Here is a 12,491-nt window from a genome sequence, read left to right as displayed (position 1 = left end):
GGAAAAACTCCCTTTTAACAGGAAAAAACCTGCAGCAGAACCAGTCTCAGGGAGGGGTGGACCTGTGTCGCGACCAGCTGGGTTGAGAACATGGATACCACATCCTCTAGACCAGGGGTGGGAGACTCCAGGCCTCAAGGGCCGGTGTCCTGCAGGTTTTAGGTATCACCCTGGGTCAACACACCTGAATCAAACGATTCATCCATTTCCAGGCCTATGGAAAACTTCATGACATGTTGAGCAGGTAATTTAGCCATTTAAATCAGCTGTGTTGGCTCAAGGACACATCTAAAACCTGCAGGACATCGGCCCTCGAGGCCTGCTCTAGACTAAAGAACAGAGGGAGCACCTGGCTTGTTAACAGTGCTTAGTTCAAAAGTCTGCGTGGGTGTAACTATGGAACAGGAAGTTTGCACATCTGGAGAGGCACCATCTTAGCACCATTTTAGAGGAACATGTGCCCTCATCCAGAAGACGTCTTTTTTCAGAGACAATCTTGTTACATTACTTGTTATATTACAGCAAGACAACGCTAGACAACCCGATAAACAACAGGGCTTTGTAATAGAAGACTCTAGGACAGGGGTGGGCAATCTCAGTCCACGAGGGCCCGTGTCCCTGCAGGTTTTAGATCTCACCTTGGGTCAACACACCTGAATCACATGATTAGTTCGTTACCAGGCCTCTGGAGAACTTCAGGACACGTTGAGGAGCTAATTTAGCCATTTAAATCGGCTGTGTTGGTTCGAGGACACATCTAAAACCTGTAGGGACACCGGCCCTCGTGGACTGAGATTGCCCACCCCTGCTCTAGGAGCTGAACTGGCCCACCTGCAGGCCAGACCTTTTACCAACTGAAAAAAAAAAAATACCGCAAAGAAAAAAGAAAATCAAGCAAAGGACCGTTAAGCAGTTAGAGTCCGATATCACACAAAAATCAGACAACATTTGTCTCTAAAAAGTTGAGCAACTGCTCACCTCATCAGTTCCTAGATTTTTATTTACAATTTCCACAGTGTCCCAAGTTTTTTGCAGTTAGGATTGTATGTATTTAGCTCTATTAGTATGATATTATATTATTCACATATACGAGCCTCTTATACCTGAATGAATCATCAGCCAGTTCCTGTGGCAACATACTGTCTTCCAAGTTATAAACCAAACCACTTTTCATCTCATGAGACAGCCTAAATTTGACCTGTGACTGTAACTGCATTAGCAGCATGCTCCAGTTTCTGTAATTGAGGCTTTTCAAATGCTGACCTAGACGAACAAACCGGCAAGCAAAGCTATATTCAGACCATAGTGCTGCTATGAATAGCTCAGCAAGGTCCACTGTATGACATTCATGCAGGAGAGTCCAGTGAAGTCACCCAGCTTTCATTCACAAAAGACAAAGCTTTACATCTTTAAAAAGATGCTGCACTGCTTATTTAGACGTGACCAAATATTCCATCAAACTGATTAAGAACTGCGTTATTAATCTTGTGAGTCACTTTCAGCTGGAAAATATATATGTTTTAGGTACACATACCTGAAAATACAGTTATTTTCTCACTAAATGAAATGTGTATATTGGAATTTAAAAATGACAGATAGAAAATAAAAATGGAATACACATTTCTACAGTAGCAGTTGTTTTCGTTTTAAATTTGTTTCCCAGGTTAGATGGTAGACTATTGTGAACTAAATTGCACACATTTAGTATTCTGGGCATCATGAAATTTAAAGACAATACAGCAACAATAGAAAAAAAACTTGATAATAAATCCAAAAATTACATATTCTCCATCAAAACACGAGTATAAAAACTGAATGCTCGCCTAACTAAACATTTTCAATGTGCACTGACTCACCAGATACACAGACGATGCTTACGATGGCCTACGCACACACTGCGCGTTTATATTAGTCTGTTTATATCTCTGGCTAACTGTTCCAATCAAAGCAAGCTCAAAGTTAAAAAAGAAAACAAAAAACTGACAACCACCCTGAGGCAGATGAGAAAGAAGTGGGGTAGGGATTAGCTTGTGACATGGGGTCAAACGTTAGGTGGTAATAGCCTTCAACTTTAGCCTTGATGTGTTCCCGTAAATCTTCAGATGTCAGGGATGGCTCAGCTGGATGATTTGGAGTGCAAGGCCACGGAAAGATGTGGGGTGAGATTTCAAATTACTTCAAGCAATCTTGGGAAACGAGAGATAACTCACTGCATACAAACAGACAGGAAAGCACAGAAAGAGTGCAGAGCAGTGGACGGTTTTCCCCAAGTGGCTGGCCGGTTTTCCATTGCTCAGTTACCGACACAGTCGAGTGTTTTTCCTAATCCCTCCTCCCTCTGGTCTGAGTTTCCCCACAGCTTTGGCTATTTTAAGCTTGTTTTAAGATCACTGTAGTTCACTTTGGATCCAAACTTAACAGTTTCCCCATCTGTAGCTGTTAGACATGCTATGTGTGTATCAGTCTTCTATTATTATAATTTTGATGCAATATGTTTGTGCTCTTGCTGAAGAGGTCTTTGTGAAGAGGCTTCACATATTGGCTACAAACAAACACCTCTGCAGTTAGGCTAAGGTTAGTTAATTAATTAGAAATCTGTCATCTCATTATTTTAGCGTTATTGCCACAGTTTTACGCTTTTAGTTAGCTCTGACAGTCTGATGGGGGAGCTAGGTGCTTAAGAGCCCTCTATTTCCCACAGCCAAACATCTCATGAGAGATCCTTCTTTTATGAGAAGGAGACAAACACAAGTCCAAGTACAACTATTCCTGCAATAAATACACACAACTAGGCATAACCACTATCAGCTGTTCTTGTGGACTCTTCCTTTGAAGCTTCAAGTTTGGCAATTTGGCTTTCACCATCTCATTTTTTTCTTTTCTATTATGGTTCTGCAGCCAAAAAAAAGAAAAAAACAGAGGACACTGCAGGCTCAAAGGCAACTCATCAAACACAAGGTTGCTAAACCTCAAATTAGACCCTGATTTATTGTCTTTATTTTATGCTGCACAATACAATAATTTACAAATTAACATGATACTGTAGTAAGGCATGAAACTAACAACTGAAACTAAACTGTCTAATCAGCTAGTTAATTTAAAAAGGTTTTGTTGTTGTTGTTTTCTTTATAATGTGCAGACAGAGCAGTCGCCCTCTGCTGGACACTAAGAAAGAATGCAGGTTTCACACATTTCCGCACTGGCTTTAGTTTCTCTCAGGCTTGGGCAATATAGCCCCCAAAAATGACTTCACCATATTTCAAAAATATTAGGGTTGACTATATTGCTAACGATATAGAATAGAATAAAAAAATACTGAACAATGTTTTATTGATGCTTTCAGATTGCAGGCAGCAGCATTCATAAGTCTAACCTGAGTATTTTGCATCCTTCTTTTCCAGTCAGCATCTGTCACTGATGGCATTTACTAATACAAAGTGTGAATCTGTTGAAAAAAGGTGCCAGCACCATTACAGTGAAGTAGCAGTGACACAGCATGAAAGTAGCCTAGGTGTTTTCCCCAGAAATTTAAAATAATAGTATAACATCAATGCTTAACACTTTAACCAAAGTAACTTATCTTATTTCTACCTGGGTTGTTGTATTTTGGGTCGAGTTTTTTAACCAGTGGAGCTTTGTTTACTGTTGGGCCGCAGGTTGTCGAAATAGTTCCTTTGATTACCAGGAGCTATTACCTTTACCATGTCTGACATCTTGCTCTTGCTCTCAGACATGTCTGAGCTTGTGTAGTGCACATCCGGGAACATAAGCATGGCATTGCTATAGCAATGCCAAAGGATACTTTTTTCACAGAATATTCAGTAAAAGGACTAAATGTTATAATCCCTGGTGTAATTGTATACTGTAAGATAATGCATGGCCTTAGTTTCTGTGTACACTTTTTATAACTGAAAAGGGGTTTAACCATTCAAAGCAACACAATACAGCTTTTAATATTACAGCGTTGTCGTGTCATGCTGCAACAGGCTAGTTACTGTTACATTTATTTAGCTGGATAAAATAACAACTTCATTTATTTTGCACTTTTCACTCTTCTTAATTTTAGGATATTTATAGCATGGTCATAACAAGAAAATAATAATGTTTCGATAATAATAAACATTTTTTTAAAGCTGCCATTCATCTTATTGAAAATAATTTGAAAGATGTTAAAGTTAGATAGTTACAAATTTATATCTTTTGTTTTATTGACATGTCCCTTAAGCAGAGATCAGCCAAAGGTCAATTAACAAGAAATCCTCTATTTTTCATCTATTTCTATTATAAGCCTAAAATGTCTGTATCTGATGCACATTTAATCAATTTAAACATCTCAGTCTCCTGTGGATTTGAGAAGATTTAGGCATGAAATCCAATTTGTATTTGCTGTGATGCAGCTATAGTTTAATAATAGTTTAATATTTTAATTATTTATATAGCACATTTAATTACAACAGGAGCGTTGACCAAAGTGCTGTACAAGAATACAACATACATAATAAAACAACTTAGAGTATTAAAAGCCTATACTCAGAGGCTGTGGAAAAAGAGACCAGTTCATGTTTATCCGAGTGATTCATGATACCGTCACACACCGCTGAAGTATGGAGATCCTACTCCTATAATGTGCTCATTTGAATTTTGATTGCAGTATGATTGCATTTCACCTGGAGGGTAACACTTTTGCCTTCTTTATTTTTTAATCATTGACACCACTGACTGCATTGCACTCTTCCTTTTAAATACCTCTGGAATAGAAAAAACTTCCACCAATCTGGAAAAAGGAGCATGTTCAACATCTGCATCCTGTTGGCACTGTTCTAATGGAAACTCCAAAATGTCAAAAACACTGACTTTCTCCCTGCAAAATGACTTCAATAAATGTGACAATAAATGGTCTGCAGAGTGTGGGAATAAACTTGCAGCCAGTTGTGTCAGCATCTCTGTGCACTTTCAGCTAATTATGTTTGACCAATATAAACTGCCTGCAATTAAGGGGCAGTTGAGAAAGGTTAGAGGTTTTCCATTTGGACAGGGAATTGATTCACTGACAAGAATTGTGCTGCATAACAGCAACACAATCATTGGTGTGTTACGGCACATCACTGTGACCGATGTGCTCCAGCTGTCCACTTTTATGGTAACCCCACTTTAACAGCTGCTTTGGCAGAGCTTTGGGACTCACTGTGGCACTTTAACGAACAGGACTGCATGTTCCAGCCTTCGCCTTTAAAACTGGGGTGAGTGGAGACGACCTGTGATTGTAAGAGGTTGCAAGGCTGTGTTGTTTCACATAACACTGTCACTGGGCAGCGTGAGAAACTCTTAATCCTGTTTGTTACAGCTCTGCTCATGCAGTGGTGGAATGCAAATAAATACAATTACTTAAGTACTGTAGTTATGAAAGAATTCAGTGTTTATTTTCTGTCACTTTTTTTCTTTACAACAGCTTGGATGGAAACATTGCATTTTTTTCTATGATACATATTTAACTGGTTACTTTGTATCTAAACAATGGGACTGTCTTCCATGAGACTATAATTTGCACATGGAGCACTTCTTGCTTCATTTTCCATTTACAAATTCAAGGCAGAACTGAAAGGCGATGTAACCCCACCTTTTGCACATTTGTTGCCATTTATGGCAACCTACGCAACGCCCACCCGCTGAACACAGGCAACCCAGTATATGACAGTGTCATAACTTGATATGAAGGATCGGATGTTGGTGGTACTTTAGTGGTATAAAACTGGATAAATTACATTCACCTTACAACAAAGATGTCACAGCTGATAGCAAGGCTGGACTCAAATGTTGGACTAGGAAAGTAAAAGTTCAGTGTGTTTTATTTACAGTGAAGTCAATAGCAGTTAACACTATGCAGATACTGCCTAACAGGATTCAACCCCCGGGATTTTTGCTATAACCACTTTCCCTCTTAAATTATAGTAATTCCAGCAGCTACATTTGCCAGCTTCAGGATGTTAATAGATGGTTTATTTACACTAAGTTGCATAAACAGGGTTTTTTAACCATAGAAAAAGGATTTTTAAGAAGTGGTGTTGTCAGCAGCTTTTTTTCTTAGTAGTTTTTAATTTTTTGTATTAATGTTATTTTAATAACTTGATTTTAATCTTCTTCTCTGTTTAAACCCTTTATCGTTCTACTCTAACTACTGTAGATCAGTATCTCACTATCTTTAAAAGCACCATTTCCACAATGAATGGGAAATGCTGATTCAGTCTGCATGCATGTGTCCTGAATTCTGTTTTTTGTGTTTGGGATTCTTTGTGGGAATGATGCTGTATTCTCCAAATTAACTTTTCATTCTGAAGTGCTTGAAACTGATTTTTGGTCATTTTTGGTCATGATGGCTCATTGCTAGCTAAACTTAACATTGCTCTTTACCACACAGAGCAACAACAGCAATCATCAAAGCTGAGACACAAAACAACCAAAATGGCCATCACAACACTGCCAAGCCAGTACATTGCTGTTTAACATCTCCTATAATTTTACAGCACTCAGTTATATGTATAATAAGTAATATAACCATAAAGGTGAAAACCTTTCCTGATAGATATGTTGTTGGTCAGTAGAAACAGTAGAAATTATCCATCCATCCATTCACTTCCGCTTATCCTTTTCAGGGTCGCGGGGGGCACTGGAGTCTATCCCAGCTGTCATAGGGCGAAAGGCAGGGTACACCCTGGTCGCCAATCTGTCGCAGGGCTAACACATAGGGACAGACAACCACTCACACTCACTCGCACATTCACACCTAGTGGCAATTTGGATTATCCAATTAACCTATCCCCACAAGCTGCATGTCTTTGGACGGTGGGAGGAAGCCGGAGTACCCGGAGGAAACCCACGCAGACACGGGGAGAACATGCAAACTCCACACAGAAAGACCCCGGCCTGATGGTGGAATTGAACTCAGGACCTTCTTGCTGTGAGGCAACAGTGCTAACCACCGTGCCACCGTGCTGCCTCAGTAGAAATTACTGAAGGTAAATTGAAAATCACACTAAAAATCAAATAGTTGCTCGAGTGCTCTCTTCGTATTTGAGTAGTAAACTGTAAAGTGGACACTGGAGATTTAAATTGTTGTCTTACATTTTCTAAAATGTTTACACTTTTACTTCAGCAAGGTCGCCTGGGCTTTTAATACTGCGTAATAGCATAATGTTGTCAGTGTTGTAACCTCAGAATAGTGTTTTGTTTTTTCTTTTAAATGAGGATTGAAATGTTTACCAAAAAAAAGGCCCTAAAGGAGGAAGGTCATAGTACTGGGCTCTGTTTTCTTTTATCCATTCATACGATAATTTGATGTTCTGAACAGGAAAATAATTTAAGTTGCTTGTCACATGAAACAGACATTTGACAGAGCGTGTGCGTCACTCCTGCTATTTATGGCATTTCAGACTGCAATCACTCTTACATTTTAGTTTATCAAGGCAGGAAGCTGAAAATCATCAGTCTTTTTCAAGAAGCACCTGGAACACACACATGAGCAATACAGAATCAATAGCACAGACGGTGTAAGTGTTGCCTGTGGGCTTGAGTTTGAAAACCTGTAGAGGAGCTCTGCAGTAAAGAAACTGTAGATTTGCTGGTTGTGCCTGGCTTGTTGAAGTAGTCTGATTTGTTTCACTTTATTTCGTCACTGTTATTTTTTTCTTGTATATTCATTTGCTGGCTTACTAGCATATTATGCATTTAGCAGCAGGATTGTAACTCGTGTTAAAATAGGTAAACAAACATCACTAACAAATGAAATCAAAAATATGTGATCATGTCCTCCATACATGTATTCTGTGTGTAGAATTATAAATATCCAAATGATTGAAGGTTAAAACTTCTAATATTCTGCAAATCTATAAACTCAAAAAACAAAAAGACCACAAGCAGTGAGCTGCATATTTTTAGACTTCCCTACATTCTTGTGTTTTTCCAACCGGAAGCCCCAATATTTGTGTTCATATTTAAGGAGTATCTAAAAATTTCCTTAAACAGCTGGTACTTTCTAGCAAATGTTTAGAAAATGTGCATGCTGGGGTTATTTTCAGCCCCAGATTAAAGCACAAGTGAGTGTTTACAACAGCAGGATGAGATCACTGTGTTCTTTGTAGTGAGGTAATATGCCACTGAGTTCAACTGTTTGGCTTACTGGTGCGTACTCGGGCAGCAACTGAGTCTTTTTTTTAAATGTATATCATGTATAATCTATTCACCAAGAAAATATAATTATATACCAGAAGGATTCTATTTTAAGTAATTAAACCAAACACCGCTCATCAGACTTCATAACAGCAGATAAACAGATAATGTATTAATTCTTTGTAAGCTATTACTGTATGTAAGACTTTTAAGTGGAGTCACAGTATAAAATGTGCTCTGCAACTAAAGAGCAAAGAGTGAAAGTTTTCTTCAAAAATAAAGTAAGACTGAATAAACTTGAGAAGAATCGTTTTAATATTGTAGGTCAGTGAGTCTGAAAAAAAGAAATCAAGAAAAGCCCTCGATAGCTTTCTTTCCATGGTCTTTTTTAAGTCTTTCAAATACAGCAATATCCATAAATCTGGCCCTTGTTTTTTCATCAGTCGTAATGATTTGTCCAATTTAGGGTCAAGGAGGAGGGGCTGGAGCCATATCCCTGCTACAGGGTGAAAGATGGGGTATGCTCTGCACAGGTTTGCCGGTAGTTGCCGGACACAGACAGCGCACCCATACCTACAACTTAAAATGACAAATTAAACTGACACACATATCTTTGGGGAGGAAGCCAGAATACTCAAAAAGATCCTACAGAGGCACAGTGAGAACATGCTCACAGACTAATAACTAAGTGCACACAGAAAGGTGCCGGCTGGCCAGTGGAGCTTCTTCTTGTGAGGTAACAGTGCTAACCACTGCAGCACTGTGCTGTCCTGCCTGTTGTTTGGTTTTTCCAATGTTCCGACATGTATGTTTCTGCAAACTTTATGCCTAATGTTCACTCACGAAGTTAAAGTTCTCAATCTAAAATATATATGTGTACTTTTATTTGCATTTTATCATTTATACATACGCATCAGTGTATGTAATTTAATTATATTACAACTTGCTTTGTCAATAATAGATAGTTACTGGCACTATTCTGCATAACACAGATATTGTAGTGCAATACTCAATATATAATATAAATTATACTATATTACTGCTTCAATAGCCCCCTTGACTTGTATTCCTAAATGTGATGTACTTTAGTAAAAAATTTAATGTATACTATAGATTTAATATATACAATAGAGTATTATTACATATTATTTATAATCAATTAAATGATTGAAATAGTCATCAAAATATTGCTACTATTTATCAGCGATACAATTTATTTACTCTCCTGGATATTCCTGCCATACAAAAAAAAAAAAAAAAACAGATCAACTTGAGGTAAAATTTGAGATTTCCAGTTAACTCTAATGAGGGAGTGATCCTGACATAAAAAAGAATTACACATAATTTTGTGTGTTTTATATCTGAACAGTAACATCCACAGATTTACTTATTCACTTATTGAAATTTACTCTCAATAAGTGACAGCAGCCAAAAACAGCAGCAAAAATAATTTCATGAAAATGTTCCAATCATTCATTCCTCTCAGACTCACTCATCCCACACATATCATCTACAAGCACTGACACATCTCCTTCTTGGCACAGACATTTACATGATTGCTCTCCTCAGACTCAACATAGATAGATGCAAGGCAATAAGGCATTTTATATATAGAAATAATGTCAGCTTATTTGCTCCACGGTTGAAATAATTATTTAATAAGAGACACAAGAAGAGCAAAAGACACTCACATTGCTGCCCTAACATTTGAAAGGTCTAAGACGCTGGCATAACAGTGGCACAATCTCGGAGATGCAGACATGGATGCAGACACACATACACACTGTCCACCTACACCATCTTTGTTCACAGCGAATGTGGCCATCAGTCATGAACTGAAGCTTGAGTGGGATGAGACCTACTGTCTTTGTGTGGGCAAACTTGCTCTGAACTATTCTTGATAAAACACGAGAGATGAGTTAGAAGGAGAGAAAGAAGAGAAAAGACTGGAGTGGAGTAGTAAGATGCTCTGTTTTTTCCACTGGAAATCTTGAAGACACTTTGTTCCTCTCTTTTAATGTGAAGTGCACAGGACTGACCGATGTCCTGAAAGAGTCTGACTTTTAGCAGATGTAGTCTAAACTGTACTGTCACAGCTAAGATTGCTAGATCACAATTTTATTCCTTTACATTTAAATACTGTGTTGCACTGATGTTTGACCTGTTACTTTATTCATTTCCATACATATAGATGTGTCTTAATGACATGTTTTTATCCCAGGAAGTTAGTTGAAATATTAACTTCTTTAACCCAGAGTTCCATATTCTTATAGCTTTTACTATTTGATGAATTGACCAAGGACTTCTAAAAGCACTCATAATCATATTTCCTACAGATACCTCCTACAGGCGCACGCGCACACACACACACACACACACACACACACACACACACACACACACACACAGATGGTGAAATACATTGAGTGGCTCATCTAACCTGTTGGCAATTTGCAGTCTGTTTTGATCTGTGTTATATCTTTTCATTATTTTTATAAATATGTTTGTAATGATCCCGGGTGCTTTTTGAGGCTCTGTATCAGATGACTTTCAAAACGCCAAGATCCGGGTATAACCAAAAGGCATTCAGCAAAATATAATTGACTTACTGCAGTATAATAAAGCCACGGTTAATGGGGCTTTCTATTTTTACAATTGTTCTTGTCGTGTGACCGTTGTAAACGTGCCAATCCTCAATTCACAATAGTGGACATGCTTATCTGTCATCAGAAGAGAGCTCCATAAACACTAAGTAGATGGAAAGAATCTGAGGCCAAGAATCATCAAGCCGTTAACTCAGCAGCTGTTAGGCGGCTTGTTTCTGTAAGGGATGCAGGCTGCCCAGTGCCGTGGGCTTTCTGATTACCCTCGGCGGTGCTTTCCAACATCAGACCTGGGTCCCAGCACACATGTGACCTATTGAACAGTGACTGGAAAGCTTTGCAAGTGGCGCTGTCAACACCAGGACATAAATAAAGCTAAAGATAGGGTTATGTCGCTTCAGCCGAGGTTTCTGGTCAGCCAAATGCTTTTTATAGACACACTCAGATTTATAAAAGGCTAACTGAGCCTATTTTTGACTCAGTGGACATGGGGAGGTTGGAATCTTGGAAACTTGTGATGATCCTGGGTGCATGACTGACCCCTCTGACTTGAACGTTTTAGTGGTTGTTGTTTGTGGGAGTCGCAGCAGATAGCAGATGCGGCAGGGATGAAACTGGCACAGGGCCTGTGATGTTTTTGGAGACAATCCAGAGAAAATGACAGAGGGATGATCACATCGGCCTATCCCTGTCAGACCTGGGAAATATATAAATATAAATGAATGTATGCATGTATGTTTCTGCCAAACATACTGTTTAGTTTTTGTCTCATCAGACCAAAGAACCTTTTTCCAATCAATGTTGGAGTCTCACACAAACCTTTGGGAGAATTCCAGGTGAGATTTAATAGAAGCTTTTTTCAGCAGTGCCTTTCTCTTTGTTGCACTCCCATACAGCTTTCACAGCCTCAGCCAGTTGCATGTCCAACAAGATTTTTCCACTCAACTACGTATATCTTTAAATAATTTATATTAGTTTGAAAACCTCTGTTTTCACTTTGACATGCAATAGGCCTTTTTAGCACATTTTTTGTCAAAAAACAGACTAATTATATTGACCATGTTTTCCTTTATTAAAGCAATAAAAGGGTGAACCATTGAAGAATTATGAATATTTTTTATAGGCATTCTAGTTTAATCAGTTATGGTGACTCATCCAGGTCCTGAAGCAGCAAAGCTGACCATCAAACTGCCACCTGTTGGTATGATGATATTTTATAAAATGCTTTGTGAGTTTTACTTTTTCAATTTGATTTTTTTTTTAAATACAGGGCCTTGTAGGTTTAGATACATTTTTTCTTAATAAAAGAAATCATTATTTAAAAGCTGCATTTTGTATTTACTCAGGTTATCTTTGTTAATTATGAACATTTGTTTGATGATCTGAAACATACAACTGTGACTAAATATGCATGTGGATGAGCAAGACTCTCCACTTGTCCCAGAATTATTGACTTTTTGCACATTATTCTCTTTCTATATTTATTTGCTATGATTTGCTATTGTCAAAGTAACATTGCCGCACATACTATCCCGGGTTTGTTTGTGTAAGCGTACTGATGCTGGCAAAACAAACATTTAGCAAATCAAAGAAAATACTCAAGTTCTTGTAGCTTTATATTTTACTATGTTGAAAATTAAGTCATTTGTGCATACTTACACTGTTTTTTGTTTTCAGTCTTCATGTAGGTCAGGTGTGGAGAAAGGCCCGCCCAGCATTTCCTGA

Source organism: Rhamphochromis longiceps, linkage group LG1 (genome assembly GCF_057381845.1).
Source record: "Rhamphochromis longiceps isolate RC_006_pf linkage group LG1, R_longiceps_female_GT1.1, whole genome shotgun sequence".
NCBI lineage: Eukaryota > Metazoa > Chordata > Actinopteri > Cichliformes > Cichlidae > Rhamphochromis > Rhamphochromis longiceps.
Note: the sequence above shows the minus strand (reverse complement) of the source record.